The 27,283-nt window shown below is 42.9% G+C and overlaps 1 long non-coding RNA gene across 1 annotated transcript in view; it reads right to left on the minus strand.

Moving 5' to 3' along the window:
- Window positions 1-27,283, minus strand: part of LOC129641686 (uncharacterized) — a 37,880-nt gene that overhangs the window by 8,174 nt on the left and 2,423 nt on the right. Inside the window, exons 2-3 of the long non-coding RNA XR_008709404.1 lie at window positions 21,085-21,202; window positions 8,331-8,469 (exon numbers count right to left, since the gene is read on the minus strand). This is a non-coding gene — a long non-coding RNA (uncharacterized LOC129641686). The remainder of the gene's footprint in view (window positions 1-8,330; window positions 8,470-21,084; window positions 21,203-27,283) is intronic.

The following is a 27,283-nucleotide window of genomic DNA, read 5'->3' on the forward strand; positions in this document are numbered from 1 at the left end:
GGTTAGAGCCCAATCACTTGAATCCAGAAGGTGATAAGCATGATGTTCTGCCTTGACTACTGTCATTCCATTTTTCTCCCTAAGGGAGTTCCTATGCATTAAACAGTTGCCACTAATGATATGCCTTAGGAAACTAAACTCTCCTTTTAACAATCTCCTTCCCTCTTGATGATCATATTTATTCTGAGAAATATTTTAAGTCTTAGAAGACAGCCATGTTTCTACTGCAAAGAGTTGCTATAAAATTGCATACCAAAAATGCCAGGAGCCACAGCCACAAAGTAGATATGTTTGGTCACATCCTTTGCAAGTTAATTTTAAAATATTTGAAGATTGCAGCTCTGGTCTTCAGGAAAGCTGTTCTGTGTAATAATTGCATATGTCACCTCAATATTCTTTTCTTTCCTATTCCCCCCCAATATATTTATTCACTTCTAATGGAATAGTGAATCAGTTCTAAACTATACATTGTTTTTTTTTTTAACTTTAGTTCCAAATCAAAGATGCTAACTAGAATTTTAAGTGATATTTTCAAACTGTGGTGCTGGAGAAGATTCTTGAGAGTCCCTTGTACAGCAAAGAGATCAAACCAGTCAATCCCAAAGGTAATCAACCCTGAACATCCATTGGAAAGACTGATCCTGAAACTGAAGCTCCAATACTTTGGCCATCTGACGCCAAGAGCAGACTCATTGGAAAAGATTCTGATGCTGAGAAATATTGAAGGCAAAAGGAGAGGGATGGCAGAGGATGAGATGTTAGCATCACTGACAACATACATGTATCTGAGCAAACTCTGAGAGATAGTAGAGGACAGAGGAGCCTGGCATGCTGCAGTCCATGGGGTGGCAAAGAGTTGGACACGACTTAGGGACTGAACAACAACAACTTGAATGTTTTGTCATCTTGAGAGATGAAAGAAAAGTAAATGTGATGACCTGGAAAGAAAGGGGTGGGTGGTATGGTTCTGGCTCCAGCCTGGCTCAGACAGGTGAGCCCACAGAAGGCTGTCAGGCATTTCCCTGTGCTGTCCTGGGCCAGTGTCCTGGTCAGGCAATTTTAAGAGCCACTAGCAACCAGCACAGATGCAGGATGGCAATCTTCACTTTCTGCAAAGGGCATGCACTCTGCTATCTGGCAGCTTTTAGTTCCATCAGTTTCTAGGTTTACAGTCTAAGGCAAGTAACTTGATCTCTTTGACCTCAGTTTTGCCACCTTAATTCAGAGATAATAACACCTACTGTGCAAGCAAATCAGTCTATGTGCTCAGAATATGTGGGTACTGTTATCTAACAGCCTGTAACAACAACCATGAGAGTAACCATGGTTTGAGCTCTTAATATGGAATCGACATTATACAAAGTGCTTTCCATCCATCATTTCATTTAGCAGTCTAGATATGCTACAGGTAATTAGCATTGAACTGAATCACCATTTTACAGCTGAGAAAATGAAGCTGGGAAATGTTACATTTTTTCCCCCAAAGTCATGTAGCTTAGTAAGTAGCTGCTGACTTCCAGGTGCATGCTGGGAAACCAGCTCACTGGGCAAAAATAAACGAACAGTCGAGTTCATAGTCAAAAAGCAAACTGGTGGATGCTAGGGGCTGGGGAGTAGGAAGGTAGGAAGGGGGAACGGGCAGCTGGTGTTTAATGGGGACAAAATCTCAATTTGGAAGGGTAAGAAATCCGGGAAATGGACGATGGTAAGGGTTGTGCAACAATATGAATGCATTTAGTGCCACTGAACTGTACAGCTATATATGGTTAAAATACTATGTTTAATGTTATGTGGCTTTAACCACAATAAAAAATGTTTTTAACTTAATAAACAAATGAACAAATAAGTAGAAGCCTGATTTGTAACATGTGTTGAGTTCCAAGGTGTAAATACTCCCACACTGTGGCTGATTTCGAGCTACCAGTGGTTTAACATGCACCTTGCAAAATTCATGAGTATTTAACTGTTAGTTCTGGGGAGGCTTTCCAAGCTGAAACCCAAGTCTGATTTCAAACTTTGCTCTGCTGAACCTTAATCTACTGCCTTTCCAGTCACCCAACACTGTGACATATTAGAGTGTAGTAAGTATCTGTCAGGCCGTAAGAAGTGGGAGGTTTCAATTATAAAGAGCTCATACAAGCCAGCCTTTTCTCGGTGATTTCTCTTCTCTCTCTGTATCACTATGGACCAGCCTGCATGGTGCACCACTGACCTCTACCAACCTCTGAGAGCCCACAAATACAATATGTGACTACAAAATTCTGTGATCTACTGCAGGGGTCCCCAGCTCCTGGGCCACAGACCGGCACCAGTCCATAACCTGTTAGGAACCCGGCCACACAGCAGGAGGTGAGCAGCGGGTGAGTGGAGCTTCATCAGAATTGATAGCCACTCCCCATCACTCGCATTACTGCCTGAGCTCTGCCTCCTGTCAGATCAGTGGTAGCATTAAATTCTCATAGGAGCAGAAACCCTACTGTGAACTGCACATGCGAGGGATCTAGGCTGCGGACTCCTTGAAAGTGAAAGAGAAAGTCGCTTAGTCGTGTCCGACTCTTTGTGACCCCATGGATTTAGTCCATGGAATTCTCAAGGCCAAAATACTGGAGTGGGTAGCTTTTCCCTTCTCCAGTGGATCTTCCTGACCCAGGAATCGAACTGGGGTCTCCTGCATCACAGGCAGATTCTTTACCAACTGAGTGCACTCCTTATGAGAAGCTAATGTCTGATGATATGAGGTGGAGCTGAGGTGGTAATGCTAGCGCTGGGGCACAGCTGCAAATACAAATTATCATTAGCAGAGAGGTTTGACTGCACAGAGACCATAATAAATCAATTACTTGCAGACTCATATCAAAACCCTATCAGTGAGTGGCAAGTGACAATTAAGCTGCATCTGCTGGCAGGCTTTAGGCATCTGGTGGCAGGCTTTAAGTCAGATTCTGACAATTATTCTACCCCGTGAGTGGCCCGCCCATTATTTTATCTACCACTTCCATCCATGTCTCTTTCCTACATTACACACTTGTCTCTGTCACAGTTTGGGTAAGCCCACAAGTTAACCCTAGCCAAAATGATAAAAAACAAACGTCACTGGAGAGCTTCTTTGAAAAGGGGGATGACCCAATGAGGAGATAGATAGCAGAAGACTCTAAGACTGCTAACAGAGTTCTACTTAAATTACAGATTCATTGCAACAGGTGATTCACATTCTCCAAGTATGCATTGCATAATATGTGGCGGCTGGCTATCCAATGAAACCTTCAAAACTACTTTGCCACAAGGAGACAAAGCACCCTGCATTAAAAGATAAGCCTTTAGAGTTTTTTGAAAGAAAAAAACATGAAGAAAAGAAGCAATTATTGAAGGCCACTACTTCATCAAACGTGTCTGTGCTGAGAGCATCATTCTTAGTGGCTGACCACATTGCCAAAACGAAGACGTCCTTTACTATTGGTGAAGAGTTGATCCTGCCTGCTGCTAAGAACATTGGTTGTGGACTTTTAGGAAAGGGTGCAGTTCAGAAGGAGGCCTGTGCTCCTCTTTTGGCTGGCATCATAATCAGGTGAATTGATGGGCTAGCAGAAGCTACTGAGGCACAATTGTTAGACAGGATTAACAAGTCATCATGCTATGCAACCCAGGTTGACAAGTCTACCAATGTTGACAACAAGGCAATAATACTTGTTTTTATGCAATATATTTTTCAGGAGAATGTGCACGAGTATATGTTATGTGCACTTTTGATGTCACCCAACACCACGGCTGCAGAACTACTCGTCTCTGAATGACTGTTGTTGCTGTTCCAACAGTCAGTCATGTCCGACTCTCTGTGACCCCATGGACTGCAGCAGGTCAGGCTCTCCTGTCCTTCACCATCTCCCAGAGTTTGCTCAAACTCATGTCCATTGAGTCTGTGATGCCATCCAACCATTTTATCCTCTGTTGCCCTCTTCACCTCTTGCCCTCAATCTCTCCCAGCATCAGGCTCTTTTCCAATGAGTCGGCTCCTTGAATCAGGTGGCCAAAGCTTCAGCCTCAGCTTCAGAGCTTGAAGCTGAAGTTTGGAGCTTCAGCTTCAGCATCTGTCCTTCCAACAAATATTCAGGGTTTATTTCCTTTAGGATTGACTGGTTTGATCTCTTCAAGGTCCAAAGGACTCTCAACAGTCTTCTCTGGCACCACAGTTTGAAAGTATCAATTCTTCAGCACTCTGCCTTCTTTATGGTCCAACTCTCACATCCATACATGACTACTGGAAAAACCATAGCTTTAACTATACAAACCTCACATATCAGGAAAACTGAATTGATCGTTTTGTGTCAGAGCAGACCAAGTGTCTGCCATGACTGGACAGATTTCTGGTTTCACTACTCAGGTCAAAGAGATTGCTTTTGAATGTGAGTCTATGCACTGTGTCATCCATTGAGACATGCTAGCTGGCCAAAAAATGTCACCTGAACTTAACAACAATTTGCAAGATGTAATTAAAATTACCAACTACGCTGAAGTGCATACCCTTAACTCAACCTATTCCTGCCGCTCTGTGAGGAGATGGACGCAGAGCACACACATCTTCTCTTATACACAGAAGTGAGATGATTTCTAAAGGTAGATCACTGGCCAGGGTTTTTGAGTTATGAGAGCTGCTCCAGAGATTTCTTTTAGAAAATAGAAAAACAGTCACCTTTGGCAGCACATTTCAGTGACACAGAATGGGTCACAAAACTTGCCTACTTGTGTGACATATGCAACCTACTCAGTGAATTCAAGCTGTCACTTTAGGGGAGAAGGACAACTATGTTCAAATTGGCAGATTAAGTGGCTGCATTCAAAGCCAAACTGGAATTATGGAGGTGATGCATAAACACTGGGATTTTGACATGTTTCAAATATTAGCAGAGATTTTGAAAGAGACTGAGCCAGGGCTTGCTTTCTCGCAACTGGCACATGATCACCTATCTTAGCTTTCAGAGTTTAAGCATTACTTCCCAACCACAGAAGACCCTCGAACTGGGAAGGAATGGATCCACAACCCATTTGTGAATAAGCCAGGCAAATCGACTTTGTCCATACTAGAAGAGGATCAACTGCTTGAGATCGAAAATGACAATGGCATTAAAAGTATGCTTGAGACAGCTTCAAACCTCCAAATGTTCTGGATTCAAGTCAAAATGGAATACCCTGAGATGGCCACAAAAGCACTGAAAAGCCTGCTTCCCTTTCCAACATTCTACCTTTGTGAAGCAGGGTTTTCTACAATGACAGCCTCAACCCACCTTCACCCTCTACCCTTTGCCCCAACCCTACTTAAATAGCTGAGGCTCCCTGACACGACACGCTGATGATTTGAGTTGTGTACTTATTGGCTTTTTTATTTATAGTTTGTTGCTCTTCATTAAAATATAGGGTCATGAGAGTAGGAAACTTGTCTGTCTTTTGTATAGTGCCATTTCCAGCATTTGGAATGATTCTTGGCACCTTAAGGCAATTTCACAGAGATTTGTTGCATAGATGGATAAATGAATGCCACAGTGATTTTGTACATGCTGTTTCTTCTACTTAAACTGTCCTTCCCCACTATTCTTTGTGATATAGATCCTAATGATCTTCCAAAACTTGGTTTAAATATTAATGCTCTGAGAGGCTTTTACTATCATTTCCCTTACCTCCTCCCACCCCCCACCACACACACACTTGCATTTCTCTTGCTTCTAAGCTCCCACTACACTCCTCCTCACTGTATAAGTCCCAGAAACACTTGGCTGTCGACCAAAGGCTAATGTTCCTCTTCCATAGTGTAGAATTATCGCCAGAAAGTGGCTGCCTGGCCACACCATTACATGAGCCAGTGTGACTAAGCTATGACAAACAGCTTGTGGGCACCACTTCCAAACTTGGCTCAGAAAACCTTCCTGCACAACATTTCAGCATCCTCTTTCTTCCATCTGATGAAGGCAGGCAGAGGATCCAGAAGAGAACTTGAAGGTCATGGAGATCACTGGAGCCATGAGGACTGCTTTCCCAACACCTCACTGCTCTAACACAAGAAGGAAACATGTGTGCGTGGTGAGTTACAGGGGGGTCTCAGGCTGTTTGCTGCAGCAGGGCATCCATCCTGACACCCAGCACACCCGCACCACAGGACAGAGGGCTGCCATTGTCCATGCGTCTCTCCTCTATGGTCTGGGCTCCTTGAGGCAGGGCTCAGGAGTCACAGCCCCACCTTACTGGGGCCTCATCCAGGGTCTGCACTTAATGGTGTGCAGTTAACATGCTTGACAGCTGGTTCGTGACTCTAGGAAAGACACAGATAGGGCCAACCCTTGGTTTTCTCCCTAGCAAATTTTCCCATAAATTCCCCTGTCATTTTCACTGTAGAAAACTTCTCAAACCCTGTTTTACCTTGAGTGTCACTGGGACACCCTCTCCCTACTAAGACCCCCACCCATCTTTCCAAGGACCTCTGGCCTCTGGATTTTGTTACCAGAGGCTGTTCATCCTTCAGCCTCTACCCATAGAGCTCATTACTTTTGAAAAATCAATCTATGCCTATGATTAATTCCACCCTTCCCTGAAATGCTTTGTTTTTTTTTTTTGTTTTTTTGTGTTGTTTTTTTTGTTGTTGTTTTAAACAGCACTTTTTTCTGTATATATTGTGCCTCATTTCTCCTCTTTTTCAACTTTTCCAGCTCATCATTACTGCTTCTGACACTGGTAAATTTATTTGGTGAGCCCTACCTTTAACTGAGAGCCTAAAAACCCTAGGTGGGAGTTAATTCCATTTCTAAAATAAAGCATAAAACCTAAAGATTCAAGAATATAAAATGGAAATGAACTTTTCAGTTCTAAGCTCCTGTCCAGACTCACCACACCAAGTAAACCACTGAGGTCGGGTAGAGCACACTTTCAAACAATTACTACTAACAATGAAAAGTACCATCTCAAGGACCTATGTGCCAGACACCACAGTAGACACTTGAAATGTCATTCTCGATACAACAATGGGAGATAACAGTTATCCTCATTTTTAGGGTCACCATATAATCTCTCAGGGCACTTGAGACAGTGAAAGGAGATATTATTAATAAGGATGACAAGACACAAAGCATAAACCAAAATTGGCCAGGCAAGTGGGGCAGATGGTCATGTCCCAGCTAACAAAACCCTGACTGACAGACCCAAGTGCCTGACCAGCCACACAGCTTAAGCAGCAGCAGAATTCAAAGACAGGACTGGACTACCTGATGCCAGGGTTCACACTCACTCTACTGCCTTGGTTTAAAGTATTAGGAGTAGTGGGAGGAGGTGTGGGGACAGAGAGAGGAAGCAGAGAGAGAGAGTGATAAAGGTGATTGATGTGGTTACATCAGCCTGCTAGACCAGGTCAGCCTGGTTCATTCCACAGGCTGCCTCTCCCACTGCTTAATTCACATCTCTCCAATTCCCAAACCACAAAGAGCCTATAATGGGAAGAAGTCAACACATGTTGACAAATGATAAATTTTCTAAATGATTTTTCCAGGAGAAGAAAGAGAAAATGAGATAAGAACAAACTGGAAGAGGCATGAGAACAAGTTAATCTACAGAGTGTCACAGGAGAAATCAAACGAATGTATGCAGGAGACTTCACAGACAACCCCTGGAGTTTGAACTACAGGAACCATCAGCAAGAAAGGAGAAAATTATGTATTTTTAACAGAAAGCGTAATTTCTTTTTCAACCTGTAATTCTATTTCATAAGCAGACTGATGGTATTAAGGAACTGTTTACCACTGCATATGCAGATGGGCTTACATAATAAGGCTACTACATTAGCAAATGTTTCTCATAGGGTAAGAAAAATGCATCTCACTTCTACAGGCTATATTATGTCAAAACAGTTGCTTTTTAAAGACATGTTTGACTTGTGCATTTTATATTCACTAACATGCCTTGATTGCCTCTGAAGAAATATGAAATGAAAAGAAATGACAAGTACTTCAAGTGAAAAAAAAAAAGCAAGCAAAAAATCAGTCACTCCCCAGGGGCATCTTATGTGTCCATTCAGACTATGCAGCTTGATTGATGTAAATCTGTTTATCACCCTTCAAGTGTCATAAACAGATATTCACTTCTTCATTCCACTCCATACCGCAGCACATCAGTTCAGGGAATAGCATAATTATTTTAGCAATTAAGCCTACCAAATACTGAAAATGACTTTACAAGGGAGCAACACAGGTATTGGGTTGTGAAAGCTTTAGGACAGAAAAACATGGTAAAGAAAACACCAGAGAGAAAGACTGAAAGAGGAAAAGAGACAAAGAACATCATAAAGAGACCTGCACCTCAAGTCAAGGTGGGCGTGGGGGCCACGGAGAACGGGCTGAGGGAAAAGCTGGGTTTTCCATTTATCTGATGGCCACAGGGTCTGATGGTTTAATCACGTGCTTATCAGTCCACTTTTCCATTAAATCTCTGAGGTCCCTGAAAAGCCAACACAGATAGTACAAGAGAGGCAGTGAAACAAATATTTATATTTCTTAAACAAGTTCAAAAAATTATTTTAAATGGCTGCTGCTGTCATTAATATCTAGCTTTTATTTCTACCTTTCTGTGTGGTTACATCTTAATGTTTGCCTATATTAAAAGGGACCAGAGCCCCTCCTGAAACTCCCCTGACAAGTTCTGTTTGATTAATTCTTTTTTTTTCTCCCTCTGTGCTCAGGAAGCTGAAGAAATCGGGCAGGGCCGGCTCACCATTCACTGATGCTGTGACCCAAATTGGGTCTGTTTCTTTCAAGCAGGAAGAGTTTTAACCTCGGGCTAGTGATACATCTAAGCCTAGAGTGAATCCACAGTTTGTGTAGGAGGGATGTTTTTACTTGGGGTAAAATGTAGGCATCAGCTGTTGATTTCTTCTGAGCTAATAAAATGGGCTGAGAGTCAGGAAAACTCTTTACTCGTCAAAAATGATCACAGAGGTATGATCTCTGTCTCTTAACACACTCAGAAAGTTTTGTAAATTTCTTCTCCTTCTAAACTTGGCAATTTATGTCCGCCTTCCAATAACTGTGATATTGAATGGTTTGCCTTGGAAACGAACAGAAATCATTCTGTCGTTTTTGAGATTGCATCCAAGTACTGCATTTCGGACTCTTTTGTTGACCATGATGGCCACCCCATTTCTTCTGAGGGATTCCTGCTCGCAGTAGTAGATATAATGGTCATCCAAGTTAAATTCACCCATTCCAGTCCATTTCAGTTCGCTGATTCCTAGAATGTCGACATTCACTCTTGCCATCTCTTGTTTGACCACTTTCAATTTGCCTTGATTCATGGACCTGACATTCCAGGTTCCTATGCAATATTGCTCTTTACAGCATCGGACCTTGCTTCTATCACCAGTCACATCCACAGCTGGGTATTCTTTTTGCTTTGGCTCCATCCCTTCATTCTTTCTGGAGCTATTTCTCCACTGATCTCCAGTAGCATATTGGGCACCTACCGACCTGGGGAGTTTCTCTTTCAGTATCCTATCATTTTGCCTTTTCATACTGTTCATGGGGTTCTCAAGGCAAGAATACTGAAGTGGTTTGCCATTCCCTTCTCCAGTGGACCACATTCTGTCAGATCTCTCCACCATGACCCGCCCATCTTAGGTTGCCCTATGGGCACAGCTTAGTTTCATTGAGTTAGACAAGGCTGTGGTCCTAGTGTGATTAGATTGACTAGTTTTCTGTGAGTATGGTTTCAGTGTGTTTGCCCTCTGATGCCCTCTTGCAACACCTACCATCTTACTTAGTAATCCAAGTCTATGCCCCAATCAGTAATGCTGAAGAAGCTGAAGTTGAACAGTTCTATGAAGACCTACAAGACCTTTTAGAACTAACACCCAAAAAAGATGTCCTTTTTATTATAGGGCACTGGAATGCAAAAGTAGGAAGTCAAGAAACACCTGGAGTAACAGGCAAATTTGGCCTTGGAGTACGGAATGAAGCAGGGCAAAGACTAATAGAGTTTTGCCAAGAAAATGCACTGGTCATAACAAACACCCTCTTCCAATAACACAAGAGAAGACTCTATACATGGACATCACCAGATGGTCAACACCAAAATCAGATTGATTATATTCTTTGCAGCCAAAGATGGAGAAGCTCTATACAGTCAGCAAAAACAAGACCAGGAGCTGACTGTGGCTCAGACCATGAACTCCTTATTGCCAAATTCAGACTTAAATTGAAGAAAGTAGGGAAAACCACTAGACCATTCAAGTATGACCTAAATCAAATCCCTTATGATTATACAGTGGAACTGAGAAATAGATTTAAGGGCCTAGATCTGATAGATAGAGTGCCTGATGAACTATGGAATGAGGTTCGTGACATTGTACAGGAGACAGGGATCAAGACCATCCCCATGGAAAAGAAATGCAAAAAAGCAAAATGGCTGTCTGGGGAGGCCTTACAAATAGCTGTGAAAAGAAGAGAGGTGAAAAGCAAAGGATAAAAGGAAAGATATAAACATCTGAATGCAGAGTTCCAAAGAATAGCAAGAAGAGATAAGAAAGCCTGCTTCAGTGATCAATGCAAAGAAACAGAGGAAAACAACAGAATGGGAAAGACTAGAGATCTCTTCAAGAAAATCAGAGATACCAAAGGAACATTTCATGCAAAGATGGGCTCAATAAAGGACAGAAATGGTATGGACCTAACAGAAGCAGAAGATATTAAGAAGAGGTGGCAAGATTACACAGAAGAACTGTACAAAAAAGATCTTCACAACCCAGATAATCACGATGGTGTAATCACCGACCTAGAGCCAGACATACTGGAATGTGAAGTCAAGTGGGCCTTAGAAAGCATCACTACGAACAAAGCTAGTGGAGGTGATGGAATTCCAGTTGAGCTATTCCAAATCCGGAAAGATGATGCTGTGAAAGTGCTGCACTCAATATGCCAGCACATTTGGAAAACTCAGCAGTGGCCACAGGACGGGAAAAGGTCAGTTTTCATATCAATCCCAAAGAAAGGCAATGCCAAAGAATGTTCAAACTACCGCACAATTGCACTCATCTCACACGCTAGTAAAGTAATGCTCAAAATTCTCCAAGCCAGGCTTCAGCAATATGTGAACCGTGAACTTCCAGATGTTCAAGCTGGTTTTAGAAAAGGCAGAGGAACCAGAGATCAAATTGCCAACATCCGCTGGATCATGGAAAAAGCAAGAGAGTTCCAGAAAAACATCTATTTCTGACTGTGTGGATCACAATAAACTGTGGAAAATTCTGAAAGAGATGGGAATACCAGACCACCTGATCTGCCTCTTGAGAAATCTGTATGCAGGTCAGGAAGCAACAGTTAGAACTGGACATGGAACAACAGACTGGTTCCAAATAGGAAAAGGAGTACGTCAAGGCTGTATATTGTCACCCTGCTTATTTAACTTCTATGCAGAGTACATCATGAGAAATGCTGGACTGGAAGAAACACAAGCTGGAATCAAGATTGACAGGAGAAATATCAATAACCTAAGATATGCAGATGACACCACCCTTATGGCAGAAAGTGAAGAGGAACTAAAAAGCCTCTTGATGAAAGTGAAAGTGGAGAGTGAAAAAGTTGGCTTAAAGCTCAACATTCAGAAAACGAAGATCATGGCATCTGGTCCCATCACTTCATGGGAAATAGAAGATGGGGAAACAGTGGAAACAGTGTCAGACTTTATTTTTCTGGGCTCCAAAATCACTACAGATGGTGACTGCAGCCATGAAATTAAAAGACGCTTACTCCTTGGAAGGAAAGTTATGACCAACCTAGATAGCATATTCAAAAGCAGAGACATTACTTTGCCAACAAAGGTTTGTCTAGTCAAGGCTATGGTTTTTCCTGTGGTCATGTATGGATGTGAGAGTTGGACTGTGAAGAAGGCTGAGCGCCGAAGAATTGATGCTTTTGAACTGTGGTGTTGGAGAAGACTCTTGAGAGTCCCTTGGACTGTAAGGAGATCCAACCAGTCCATTCTGAAGGAGATCAGCCCTGGGATTTCTTTGGAAGGAATGATGCTAAAGCTGAAACTCCAGTACTTTGGCCACCTCATGCGAGGAGTTGACTCATTGGAAAAGACTCTGATGCTGGAGGGATTGGGGGCAAGAGGAGAAGAAGACGACAGAGGATGAGATGGCGGATGGCATCACTGACTCGATGGACGTGAGTCTGAGTGAACTCCGAGAGTTGGTGATGGACAGGGAGGCCTGGCGTGCTGCGATTCATGGGGTTGCAAAGAGTCGGACAGGACTGAGCAACTGATCTGATCTGATCCAATAACTGACAGCAAGCAAAAGAAACTGTCCCTCAGCCTCGAGAGCAGAGAAAGCATTAAGTCATCCTTGGTTCCATGACTCACTTCCAAGTCACCTCAATTCCCTTTGATGATCTTACATCATATTTGCACAACTGCAGTGGGAACTAAGTATCATTACTGTGCACTTATCATGTAGCAGGCTCAGAGCTAAGCACCTACCATCCATTAGCTCGATGAAGCCTCATAAGTACACTATGAGGTAATGTTGCCAAAACTCAGCCCCTGTTCACTGGTGCCAAATAGAAACACAGAGACAGAGTTTTGGCTGAAGTAGAAAAGAGTAGCTTTTATTGCTTTGCCAGGTTAAGGGAGCTGTAGTGGGCTAATGCCCTGAAGATATGCAACCCACCCAGGAGTGGGTAGTGAGTAGTTTTATAGTGTCCAAGGAGAAGGGCATGATCAACTCATGGACAATTCTGGGATTGGTTGGCATCAAGGTGAAGTTTCAAGCATCATCAACCTTCTGGTTTCAACCAGTCTAGAGTCTATGCTCTGTCTGGAGAGGGGTCTACTTCCTGTAAAAATTTAGGAATGTGTGTTGAGCCTTTATGTCTTTCAGGGAACTGGGGGGTTCAGTGATTCTGTTATATGACAGAATTATAGTCTAAATTGTTGCCAGTTCCTTAGTCCAACAGCTATTATTTGGAATATTTCTGTACACATTTCCCAATCATTAACTCTTGAGTCAACATTTTACTTCAAAAGACAAGGACACAGGGACAGGTACACAGTTTCAATAGGTACCATAAATATCCCATTTTATGGATATCTAAGAATACATGTTTATTAGTAGAAGACTTAAAACTTGGGTTCATCTTACTCCACATAGACTTAGCTATTGTAGAACTACTTAGCAGTGCTTAGGTCTACAGATTCTAAATCATCTCAACCATTTGTAATGACAGGGTTCAGGACACACTACCCCCAAAATGGCACCCTTGTATATTGAGTGTTTTAAGCTCGAGAAATATGTAAAAACCAAAGAAGCAAGAAGGCCACCTTGGCCTTCTCCCCATCTTTTCCCCCTGAAACAGGTAATAAAACCCTTTATATAAAGGAAAGAAGCATCCTGATCTCTGAAGACAAAGGAATCCTAAGAAGAATCCTAAGAAGTAGGTCTTACCGAGTTTCCCCTGTTTACTATACCTACCTCATGCTCTTTAACCTATCCTGTTTCTCCACGACTATCCATTCTTCATCAAACCCAGCACTAAAATATTCAGTCTAACTGTTTCGTTATGTAGCATTCATTTCCTTGTAAAGCCTCCTGTGCCAGGAGAAATTTATATTAAATAAATTTATATAATTTTATCTTGCTGATCTGTATTTTCCAGTTTTCAAACCTAAGACAGACTGGGCCCTGGGACCCTTTGCTGCAATGCTTGAAGCTGGACAAACATCTCCTTGAGCAACAAAATTCAAAGAAACTCTAAGGGACTAAAAATAACTGCCTGCATGCACAGTTGGAGCCAAGCATGGACACCAAGATACAAAAAGACCAAAACAAACCCAACTGCAACTTCTAAAGAATTGGGAGAAAAAAACAGGGTGCTGGGAGCAAAAGCAGAGGACTGCACATGCCCTTCTGAACTCAACACCACCAAAGGGGTGGGTAAACCACCTAAGCCACTGACCCCTGGACCCACCCGTATGCACAACCCTCAGAACTTCCAAAGTGATAGTCATATCTTCTGTTCTAATGAGGCAACTCTGGGTGGGCTCCTGGAAAGGGACTGGTCAGTAGAAAGACCAAGCCATTATTAGAAGCTTGGAATTTTCAGTCCCACCTCTTCATTCTCCAGAGAGGAGAGAGGGACTGGAAATGGAGTTAAGAATTGATCATGCCTATTTCCCAAAGCATGGAATTTGAAGCACTTCCAGACTGTGAACACACTCACGTCACATACTGGAAGTGTTGTAGGAAAGAAAGTGGGGCGTGAAAGAAAGGTTGCACCCAGGTCTCAGGCGAGTCCCTGGGATAGCCGCCAAGTGTGAGTTCTTAGCTTCACACAGGAAAGAATTCAAGAGCAAGCCATAGTAAAGTGAAAGAAGGTTTATTCAGGGAGATACACACTCCATAGACAGAGTGTGGGCCATCTCAGAAGGTGAGAGGCCCCCAAATATGGGGTGTTTAGCTTTTATGGGCTGGGTAATTTAATAGGCTAATATGTGGGAGGATTATTCCCTCAGGGAAGGGGTGGAGATTTCCAGCTGGGCCTCTTATGGTCTCTTGTGGTCCACCTCAGACCTGTCATGGTGCCTGTGGGTGTGTCATTTAGCTTGCCAATGTGTCACAATGAGCTTATAATAAGGCTCAAGGTCTAGCAGAAGTCGGTCGTCCGCCATCTTAGACCTACTTGGTTCTTACCAGTTCATCCCATATCCTCAGTGGATGTCATTCTTTTAAAGGTTGTGCCCTGTCCCCTTCCTGTCTCACATTACCCCCTCACTCCACAGAGAAGGAAAATCCTGTGCTTTGGACCACCCAAGACCTCATTCTATGGATCCTTTGATCTGGCTGTTCATCTATATACTTCATCTTATCCTAAGTGTTAGTCGCTCAGTTGTGCCCAACTCTTTGCGACCCCATGGACTGTAGCCCGCCAGGCTACTCTGTTCATGGGAATTCTCCAGGCAAGAATACTGGAATAGGTAGCCATTCCCCTCTCCAGTGGATCTTCCCAACCCAGGGATTGAACCTGGGTCTCCTGTATTGGAGACAGATTCTTTCCTGGTGCCTGAGCCACCAGGCAAGCCCAGCAAGTAAGTAAATGAAATCAGCACTGAATATTCATGGGAAGGACTGTTGCTGAAACTGAAGCTCCAATACTCTGGCCACCTGATGGGAAGAGTCAACTCACTGGGAAAGACCTTGATACCGGGAGGGGCTTCCCTGGTGGCTTAGATGGTAAAGAATCTGCCTGCAATGCAGGAGACCCGAGTTCAATCCCCGGGTCGGGAAGATCCCCTGGAAAAGGAAATGGCAACCCACACCAGTATTCTTGTCTGGAGAATTCCATGGACTGAGAAGCCTGGCGGGCTGTAGTCCATGGACTCACAAAGAGTCAGACACAACTGAGAAACTAACACTTTCACACTTTGATGCTGGAAAAGACTGAAGGCAAAAGGAGACAGAGGCAGCAGAGAAGGAGATGGTTCGTTAGCGCCACTGACTTAATGGACATGAATTTGAGCAAACTCCTGGAGAGAGTGGAGGACAGAGGGGCCTGGTGTGTTGCAGTCCATGGGGTATCAAAGAGTTGGACGTGACTTATCCATTGAACAACAACAAAGTAAGTAAGTAAGTATTTCCCTGAGTTCTATGAGCCACTCCAGCAAATACTCATATCCAAGGAGGAAGAGGTCATGGGAACCCCTGATTTGTAGCAAGTCAGACAGAAGTTGTGGGTAACCTGGGGACCACCCACTTGGATTGGCATCTGAAGTGGATGGAGGGCAATCTTATGGGAAAAGTGAAAGTGTTAGTCGCTCAGTCGTGTCTAACACTTTGCCACCCCATGGACTGTAGCCCCCCAGGCTCCTCTGTCCATGGGACCAAACCCTTAATTTGTAGGATCTGAATTCAGTTAACTTGTAGGACACCCTGCTGGTGTCAGAAAATTGCTTGGTGTGGGGAACAACACACCCACCTCTGGTGTCAGCAGTTTGTGAGGGAGGTCACAGTGCGAGAGTACAGTAGACACAAGGGCAAGGGTCAGCTCCCTAGTCAGCCCCCTGCCAGAATCCGACCTAGCATGAGGTCGCTGCGTGGGCAGAGCTCCCTCTGGCGACCCGGTCGTCTGTTCTCCCTGGGTGCTGCTGAGGCCCCAGGCGCTGGTGCTGCAGTGACACAAGGTCCCAGGCCTTTGGGGAGCTGCCGGAGGCCACACCCTCCTTTTGCTGAGCCCGGAAGCCTGGTGCCTCTGCAGGCTCTGACTGTGTGCTCTGACTGGGAAGCAGGGTGCAGCTTCCCCATGCTCTCACCACCTCTCACCCTCTCTGCCCACCCTGGGGACAAGGCAGAAATTTACTTTTTCTAATCTTTGAGAAATCACACTTCCCTTCAGGGTCTGGCCAGGAACTTTCATCTGTTCTTCAGAATCACTTCCCTGTTCCTTGGAGTTTAGACTTTAAAAAACACAAGTCAAGAAGACTCCACACTTGTATGTCTCTATCCCATTCTCATCCTTGTGCAAGAAGCACAGGACCAACTAATTGTTTAAATGAAAATAAAAAAGACAGAAGGAAATTCGGAGGGGGGGCGGGGGATCTGTTGTTGTCTTAAAATATTCTTCTATCACAACATAATGTAAGAGTTATGGTTTTGTAATAAAATGTTTATATGTCATGATTTTTCATTCAATACACTGCAACTAGAATTAATATAATCATCTTATACACTGCAGCCAGACCAATTTCCCAAAGGCAGATTCATCAGATTACTTCTGAACTCAAATCCCTCTAAAGGCTCCCCTTTGTCTCCAGAATATAATCCATGCTCAATCTTTTCAGCAGCAACAATGGAGGCTAGAAGACAATAGAGTAGTATCTCCAAAGTACTAAAAGAAAATGTAATAAAAACTATGAAGTGAAGTGAAGTGTTAGTCAGTTGTACCCAACTCTTTGTGACCCCATGGACTGCAGCCCACCAGGCTCCTCTCTTCCTAGAATTTTCCAGGCAAGTGTACTGGAGTGGGTTGCCATTTCCTTCTCCAAGGGATCTTCCCGACCCAGGGATCAAACCCAGGTCTCCTGAACTGCAGGCAGAATCTTTACTGACTGAGCTACGAGGGAAGCCTGTAAACACTGAAGAGCAACCACCCAATGTGGGGCTCGAACCCACAACCCTGGGATTAAGAGTCCCATGCTCTACCGACTGAACTCTGCTAAATGATCATTAAAGATAAGGGCAAAATGATTTTAAATATACAAAAACTAATCATTTTTTGCTTTTTGTTTTTACCACCCACTCTCTGTCTCTGTATAAACTACTAGAGGATGTTGTTCAGCAAAAAGAAAATTCAACTGGGGGCCATTGTGGAAGTGGGTTACCACAATGATCCAGACCAGAAAAACAGATCTTTATCAGGTCCTGGATTAACTACTAATAGCTTGCCTATTCATTCATTCCGGAGAAGGCAATGGCACCCCACTCCAGTACTTTTGCCTGGTGGGCTGCAGTTTATGGGGTCGCACAGAGTCAGACACGACTGAGCGACTTCACTTTCACTTTTCACTTTCATGCATTGGAGAAGGAAATGGCAACCCACTCCAGTGTTCTTGCCTGGAGAATCCCAGGGACGGGGGAGCCTGGTGGGCTGCCGTCTATGGGGTTGCACAGAGTCGGACACGACTGAAGTGACTTAGCAGCAGCAGCATTCATTCATTCATTCAGCCAACATTTATGGAAACCCAAAATCTCCAGGCACTGTTCTTGGTGTGAGGATCTATTGGAGAAAAAAACCTGTTCCTGCCACCAGGGACACTAGAATAAATTAGGTGAGGGTGGAAAAATGCTATGGTAGGCAACTACAAAAAGAAAAGTCAAACTAGAGGTACAATGTTGGCAACCCAATGAACCTAGAAATTATAAAACACACTGACAATTTCCAGTAGCTAGTAACTATAGTCAGAGCCTCTTGATGAGGGTGAAAGTTGGACACTGAAAAAGCTGGCTTGAAACTCAACATCCAAAAAACTAAGATTGTGGCATCCAGTGGCATCACTTCATGGCAAATAGAAGGAGAAAACACGGAAGCTGTGACAGATTTTCTTTTCTTGGGCTGCAAAATCACTGTGGACAGTGACTGCAGCCATGAAATTAGAAGATGCTTGCTCCTTGGAAGGAAAGCTATGAAAAACCTAGACAGCATATTAAACAGCAGAATTTTCACTTTGCCAACAAAGGTCCAGTAGTCATGTATGGATGTGAGAGTTGGACTATAAAGAAAGCTGAGTGCCAAAGAATTGATGCTTTTGAACTATGGTGTTGGAGAAGACTCTTGAGAGTCCCTTGGACAGTAAGGAGATCAAACCAGTTGATCCTAAAGGAAATCAACCCTGAATATTCATTGGAAGGACTAATGCTGAAACTGAAGCTCCAATACTTGGCCACCTGATGTAAAGAACTGGCTCATTGGAAAAGACCCTGATGCTGGGAAAGATTGAAGGCTGGAGGAGAAGGGGGCAACAGAGGATGAGATGGTTAGATAGCATCACCAAGTCAGTGGATGTGAATTTAAGCAAACTCTGGGAGATAGTGGAGGAGAGAGGAGCCTGGAGTGCTACAATCCATGGGGACACAAAGAGTCAGACATGACTTAGCAACTGAACAACAATAGTCAGTCATAAAGCACCATCAGTTACCCCTATCTCCACCCCAGCTCTACCCACGTGTTACTGAAAATCGAAACAGGGTCCAGGACTGTCCATAGCTGACCTTTGGCAATATTCTCAATCCAGCATATTAATCCGAGCTTCCATATCCATTACTGCCCCTGCAGATCTCTAGCCTGCTGTTTCTTGTCATTCTTTGTGGGAGTCTATTTACCCATCCAAAAAAGATCCAGACAAGCACGAAAAGCAAAAGCTGTCCTTGCACCCCTGGCTTCAACTGCTGCTGGATAAAGGCCTAACTTTGAGACACCACTGGTGGCACTCACTGAACAATTTCCTGGTGGCGGAAAAGAAAAACAAACTCTCAGAGCCACTGTGGTCTGGCTGAGCACGCAGAGCAGGCAGAGCCTGGGGAAGTCCAAGCCACAGCAGGAGCCGGAGGCCCCCTTTTCGGGAGATCCAAGTCTCCACTACTGTTCCAAAAATAGGAGCGAAAAAGCCAGAGGGCTCCCCAGTGGAGTGAGATTTAATTTAGATAGAGTGCAAAAGGAAGCATGAAATCTGAACTGACAGCAGATAAAGTGCTAGTATGCTTCCTCCAGTATGTGACCCAGACTCCAAATGAGAGAAAGTGATCCCAACAACACCACATCGTTAAAGTCACTCAGCACATTCCTAGCCAAAGTGCACTCACTGCTTTGGGGCTGCTGCCTCACAGTCATGAAGAGCCTGACTCTTGGGCTGTAGGTAAGTAGACGGGAGCTCAGGTATGATCCGTCTGGTACTGTGATGCCAACGAGGACCCTCGTCTCTGAGGTCTCTCCCTCAGAGTGGTTTGTTGATTTCAGTCATGGGCATAACTAGATGGACGAGGCTCATCAATGATATCTGTCTGCACAGGTCTCACCTTAGATGTCATGAGGCAGCCTGCCCTCTACCTCCTCTTTCACCTCACTTATTAATTGTATTGCATTCTTTACATTTATAGATTTGTTCCCTGTAATAATAGAACCTGACTGGCCACCTGAGGTGAAAAGCCAACTCATTGGAAAAAATGCTGATACTGAGAAAGACTGAGGGCAGGAGGAGAAGAGGGCAACAGAGAATGAGATGGTTGGATAGCATCACCAAATCACTGGACATGAGTTTGAGCGAATTCCAGGAGATGGTGAAGGCCAGGGAAGCCTATTGTGCTGCAGTCCATGGAGTCGCAAAGAGTCAGACAGGACTTAGCAACTGAACAACAACAACAATAGAACACAATATTATCACTTTGTTGCAAACCCAATGCCAAGCACTTTAGAGGAATTATCTCATGCAATCCTCACTTCAACTCCACAAAGTAAGGGCTAACATTATCTCCCTTTTAAAGACAAAAAACCTAAAGTTCTGAGACTTTAGGTCATTAGTGCCAGAGCTGGGATTCAAACTCCTGGCTGTCTGACTCTTGAGCCTAAGTTCTATGCTGTACCACCTCTCCAGTCTGTAAGCATGAAGGCGGCAACCACGTCATTCATTCATTCGTTCACAAATATTTATTGAACAACTACCACAGAGTATTCTAAGCTATGTGCTGGGAGTAAAACTGGCAAAGTCCCATTTGCAAGAAGCTAACATTCAAGAGGTTAAAAAACATACAAGAAACAAATAACTAACAAATGGGAAAGATAAACCGAAAAGTGATAAAAGCTAAGATTGCAATAAACAAAGTGAATATGCTATGCTGAGTCATGTCTGACTCTTTGTGACCCTGTGGATTTCTCTGCAAGAATACTAGAGTGGGTTGCCATTTCCCCTCCAGGGGACCTTCGCAACCCATAGATTGAATCCCTGTCTCCTGTATTTCCTGCATTTCAGGCATATTATTTACCTCAAGCCACAAGGAAGCCCTATATGCTGGCTACAGATTGACTAAAGCAGGTGTGTGGCCAGGAAGGAGAAAGTAACTTCAGTCTCAGTGGGGAAGACCTCTCTGAAGAGCTATCATTTGGGCTGAGACCTGCAAGATGAGGGGTGAAGACAGCACCAGGCAAAGGCTTAAGGTGTGTTCAAACAACAGAAAGGAGGCTCGTGTGGCTAAAGTGACATGAACAAGGAGACTACACCTGATGTGGGAAGTGAGGTTTTATTGCCAGTGTAATAAAGAGCCAACTTCTCCTTTACCACTGGTTCTACAGCACTTAGTGATGTGTTCAAGGTACATGTAACAGTCACTGAAGGAGAAAATAATACCCACCCTCGGGCTCTGAGGAAGGAGGTATAAGATGGTGGATCCTGTATCCACCCAGGATGCAGTGCAGTGTCCTTCCTCCCACCCCCACTGCCTGCCCATGGCTGGAAATCCCAGAAACACAGCGGAAGGGAGAACCACAAATCAAAGGTCTTTTGCATTTTGTTGCGCACCTGTAGTACAAGGAGTAGGAGATGGGTGTGTCATTGCTGGGGTGTGTGTTCGATGCCCCTATCCACAGCCAGCACAACAGCTTCCTTTGTCGGCTACATTCCCAATCCTCTTCAATCTCTGGAGGATAAAAAGCATGGAACATATGAGAGGATGCCACTTCCCTGTGGAGGGCAGGTCTCATTTCTGGGTGGCCGATTCTGCAGAGCCATGCTTGCTGCTTCCAGGATCCCCAGGTATGTGCAGGAAGGGAAGTTGGCAAAGCATAGCATCAGCCTTCCCAATGATGGGGACCATGGGCTTCAGCCAGTCCACACCTGACACTGTTTGCCTGACTCGCTTCCTTCACACTGCTTTTCTCATCTGTGATATGCCATCTGATGAAAAAGGTTTTCTGATTATCTCTAAGGCACAGATTCACAGTGGGAAGCAAGCATGTGAGCCACTTGAAACAGTCATCTGGCACATTCTTACTTTGCTGAGAATTTTATCAGCCTATCCAGACAATGCTTCTAGTCTTCCAAGTGCTTTGGACAGATCACACAAAATACAGTCAAAGCCTGACCAAGAGAGGCAGTACTCTTCTCAGGGTCAACCCAAAGTGTGGCTGTGACCTAAGTGAACTTTGACATCCACACTCTACATCTTTGTCATTTTTTCCTACCTTTCTCACCACCACCCCAGCCCTTTGTGATGTCATGTTGCGTGGAAAGGCAGCGTAGCTGTAGAAGCAGCCTTGGTTTCGAACTCCAGCCTTACTATCACTAACAGAGAGACCTCAGGCAAGTACCTAGCCTCTGTGTGCCCCAGTGGGCCAGTCTAACATTAAGAGAACAGTGTTGAAAAAAGTTAAAATGCAAAAAGGCCCAGAACTCCTAGCTCTGTATCTGGCACATATTCAGTACTAAACCTTTCCCTAAAACCAAACACCCATCCCCTTGGCTCCCTAAGGACACTGGCTAGCCCAGATGGAAGATGCTCACAAGTTCATTCTCATGAAGATGCTAATATCCAATAAATTTTTTAAACTTTTTTTAATATTTAGTTTGACTGCACTGGGTCTTGGTTGCAGCACTCAGGACCTTTGACCTTTAGTTGCGGGGCATGTGGGATCCAGTTCCCTGACCAGGGACCAAACCTAGCCCCCCTAGTGCAGAGTCTTAGCCACTGGACCACCGGGGAAGTCCCCAATAACACTCTTATGTGTTTCTTTTCCCAGGGATATCTGTGTTCCAGCCAGCAAATCTGAATCCAAAGCAAAGAATTTCTAGGTCAGAGCTTTCAGGCTATGTGATCATATTGCAGAGGGTAAGAGAGCCTTCTCCTAAATGTAGCGCATCACTCTATACCAAGCCTGCAGGACAAGCTAACCAGGGCTGTAGTTTGTGAGTTTACCATGCCCCCTCCCCATGCCCTCTTCTTCATGGTGCTGCTATAGCTCATCAAACAGAAGGGGCTGATGGAGGAAAACCTCATAAATCTTTGGAAGTCAAATTTTAGACAAAGCAAACTTTACTGACTCTTGGAGACAGATCAAAAATTTATTAACTGAGAAAAAAAATGAAAGTCTGTTCGTGCACTTCTACGGCTGGGTGCATGTCAGTCGACTTTCGTAACTGCTGTGAAAGTCTAGCCTGCTCTCACACAGCTAACCAGCCAGGATGTGCCCTCTTTCAAGTCCCTCTCCCTTCACATCTCCTCTTCTCTCTCTCTGGAAAGCTCTTATCACCCTTTCTACACCTGGCAAAAGCCTATTCATCTTTGCAGGCCTTGCTCAAATGCCATCTACTCTGTAAAGCTTTAAAAAAAAAAAAACCTTCATCCAACCATCCAGCAAAATTAGTCACACAATTCTTTATCTCCTAATGTTTTGTTCCTACCTTTGGCATAAGGCTTGCCCCAGTTTATTCGCACATCATGTTGTAGTAAAGTTAGTGGTTTGTGCTCTGTCTCCACACAGGCTGTGAGCAATTAGATGGCAAGAGCCCTGCCTTATTCACATTTGTATTCCTGGTATCAGGCACTGTGCCTGGCATGTAAATGTGCCCTCAGTAAACTTGGGTGGAAGCAAATTCATTAACTTTGGGGAAGGACTGGATCTCCTCAAGGTTCCATTTCCTCCTTTATAGGAGATGACAAAGATGTCTATAGCAAAATGTCAGTATTCAGATTCAGTGATATGTCTGACGTGAAATATTCTTACACCGAACACAAACCCTTGTACATAATTAGCTCACTAGGAGTTGACTAAATTCATCCATTCAATAAAAATTATTTAGATAATGTGTCCCCAGTGAATCTCAGTAAACACAAGGAGCAATGACCCTGATCTCATGGAGTTTATATCTCCGAGGGAGAAGACAGCTGATGACCAGTACAAAAATAAATATACAAGAAAATACCAGTGATAAAGCACTTTGAAGAAAATTAAACAGTGTTAATACAGAAAGTGACTTGGACAAGGGAGGTGGTGGAAAAGGCTTCTCAGAGGAGGTGATGTTTAAGCTGGAATCCACATGACAAAAAAAACAAAACAAAACAAAACTGGAATATGAGCACTCTGGGCTCTCCAATGGCAAGTTCATACCCTGAAACAGATATGAGATAGAAGTACAGAAGGAGGAAAACGAGCTGAGCATGATGAGAGAATTTCCCCTACGAGAGAAGCAGAGGCATGAGGTTGAGGAGTGAGGCTGGAGAGACAGGTACAGTGTAGATTATTTGAGGACTTAACAGACTAGGAAAAGGAATTCATATTTTAGCCAAAGTGCAATGAAAAACGTTTTAGAGTTTCTTTTTTTCAAATTTTAAACTTTTTATTTTGTGTTGGGGTTTAGATGATTAACGATGTGGTTGTTTCAGGTGAAAGGACTCAGCCATACATACACACGTCCATTCTCCCCCCAAACCCCCTTCCCATCCAGGCCGGCACATAACATTGAGTAGAGTTTCACGTGCTATACAATAGGTCCTTGTTGGTCATCCATTCTGAATATAGCAGTGTGTATATGACCATCCCAAACTCCCTAACTGTCCCGTCCCCCTCCGGCAACCATAACTTCTTTTCTAAGTCTGTGCATCTCTTTCTGTTTTGTAAGTAAGTTCATTTGTATCATTTCTTTAATCAGAGTAGTGATGTGCAGTGACTGATGTTTTGAAAAGTTCACTCTAACAAATGCTTGCTCCTGACTGTAGTAGTCTAGGAAAGAGATGCTTGCTTGACCTTGGCTGATGGAAGTGAAGATGGAGAGGAAAGGATTTGAATCTGTTTCAGAGGTACAGCTGAGGATGACTGAGGAAAATTAGGGAAGGTAAGGAACCAAGTCTGATGTGGAGATTTTGACTTGCTTCTGAGGTTAAGTTTGAAAATGCAGAAAATGTTTTAAAACAATTAGCAATAAATGTACTTTTCCCTAGTCCTCCTGTGAAGTACAATTAAAAATTGTGGGCATTACTTATAAACCAAACACATAAGAAGACTCTAAAAAGTAGAGAGAAGGCAAATCAACTTGGGACTTTAGGACCCAAAGAAACACAGTGGTGAATACCCTGGCCTTGAGGATAGCAATACAGGGGTCGCAGACTGAAAAAAAAATCCCCCCAAAAGTCTGCTCTAACCAAATGACTAGGAAAGGAACAGCCAAGCAAGACAGAAACTTTTAGATAATAGCTGTTCTATTCCAGGCAAACACTGCAGAAAAATTTGTGGCTCCACTCTTGTCCACACCAGCAAAACCCAAGTAGGAAGTCTAGGCTCCCACCCTCTTAAGGCTCTCATGAGGAGCTAGCTCTAATACCCAAGGAGCTGGCATAAAAAAAGTCCAAGGAAGAAGCCAGGAATTTAAAAAACCCCACTGGCCAGTAACAAACACCCCAACCCTCATGGTATTAATAGAGATCCCATGGAACAAACAGAAATCTACCCTTACCTAACGATAAGAAGTACCCATCCCCCTCCCCACTAGGATGGTGTCAGAGGAGGAGGAGGAGGCCTGATGGAAAATCAGAACTTTCATCAACACTCAGCAATAAAAATTCTGCCCTCACCACAGTGTCAGTGGAGACCATAACGGGAAACAACACTGTCATCTCTACCCATCAGTAAGGAGAAACCCTCACCCTCACCCCACCACTTAGGAGACTGAGTGGAGAGCATAGATTTCTACCTCCATCTGACAGCAGCCGGGTAGTGATGTCCCTCCCCACTCCCCCACCCCCACCCCAACCCACTCCCACTGCCAGAGAAGTGTCAGATTAAATCCGTTTTTAAAATAAGGATTAAATAAGGTCTAGAGTCTCATACTTCACAAGAAAATATCCAGGTTTCAATAAAATAATTCATTATACAAAAAAACTGGAAGCACTCAAATTGAATGAAAAAAAAAAATAGATGCTAAACCCAAAATGACAGAGATATTAATATGACCTGACAAAGATTTTAAAGCAGCTACAAATATACTTCAAACGAATAAAAATAGGAAATAAAAGATACAAAGAAAAACCAAATGGAAATTTTGGAGCTGAAAAAGACAATAACTGATATAAAAATCTCAGTGGATGTGCTTAATGACAAAAAGAGAAAACAAAGGACAAAAAGAGTGAAATGAAAGACAGAACATTAGAAATTACCCAACTTGAAAAACAGAAAAGAGAGACAAAAAATAGTATCAAAGTTCTGTAGGATATTTTTTTTTAATGTCTAACATTTTTGTAATTTGAGTCTCACAAGGCAAGTAGGAAAATGGCAGGGCTGAAAATGTACTCAAGAGAAATCATGGATAAAAATTTCCTAAACTTTCCAGGAGACAAAGACCTACAGGTTTAAGTATAAAGTCCAAACAGTATAAACCTGAAGAAATCCATACCAAGACACATCATCATTAAACTTATGAAAGCTAAAAAACAGAGAAACTCTTGAAAACAGCCAGGAAAAAATGACATCTCACCTACAGGAAAACAACAATGACAGATTTCTTATCATAAATCATGGAGGCTAGAGGAAGTGGCATTACATTTTTCAGTGACAAAAGAAAAGAACTGTCAACCAAGAATCAAGTATCCAGTTAAAACATTCTTCATCAATGACACAGATATCTAAAGTTTCTGAGATGAAGGAAAGCTAAAGTCTCGCCAGGGAACCTACACAAAAATAGCTAAAGAAATTTTCTCTGAACATAAAGAAAACAATACAAGGAATAATCTTGGAATATTACGGAACTAAGTAAATATAACAGGCTTTTCTCCACTTGAGTTTTCTAAATAATGTTTGAAGGTTGAAGCAGAATTTATAACATTGTCTGAGGACAACGTATGTAGAGGAAACACTATATGTAGAGGAAATATGAATAAGGAAAGATATAGGGACAAAAAGAGAGGTAAGTTTTCTATACTTCACTTGAACTAGTAAAATGACACCACCAGTAAACTGCAATAAGTTAGTTGTATATATAATACTTAGAGCAACCAATAAAAAGCTATATTTAAAGATATATTTTTAAAAGATAAAATAGAATTTTAAAATATGTTCCAGAAGCACACAGGAAGGTGAGGGGAAAAAAGAAGTGAGAAACAATAGAACAAAAAGAAAACAAACAAAAATAAAATAAAATGCTAGATTTATGTCCTAACATATTGATAATTACATTAAATATAAATGGTCTACATATACAAATTAAAAACAGAGGTTAGCAGGTTGGATTATAAACCATGACCTAGCTATATGCTGTCTACAAGAAACTCACTTCAAGTATAATGATATAAGAAGGTTGAAAGTAAAAAGGTGAAAAAATACATATCATACAAACATGAATCAAAGAAATGTAGGAGTGGCTATATTATTATCAAGCAAAGTAAATCTCAGCACAAAGAAAATTACTAGAAACAAGAAGGTACATTACATAATGACAAAGGGATCAATCCAGCAAGAAGACATACCAATCCTAAATGTATACACACCAACAGCAGAGCTACAAAGTATATGAAGCAAAAGCTGGTATAACTGAAATGAGAAATTCACACATCCACAATTATAGACTTCAACATCCCTCTCAAAAACAGAAAACATCTAGGCAAAAAAGCAGCAAAGCCATAGAAACACTCAATGCCATCAAACAACAGACTGACATTTATAAAATCCACCACCACCCAACAAGAGCAGAATCCATAGTTTTTTCTCAAGTTCTCACAAATCACTTACCATTT

This window comes from Bubalus kerabau, chromosome 1, assembly GCF_029407905.1.
Source record: "Bubalus kerabau isolate K-KA32 ecotype Philippines breed swamp buffalo chromosome 1, PCC_UOA_SB_1v2, whole genome shotgun sequence".
Lineage (NCBI taxonomy): Eukaryota > Metazoa > Chordata > Mammalia > Artiodactyla > Bovidae > Bubalus > Bubalus kerabau.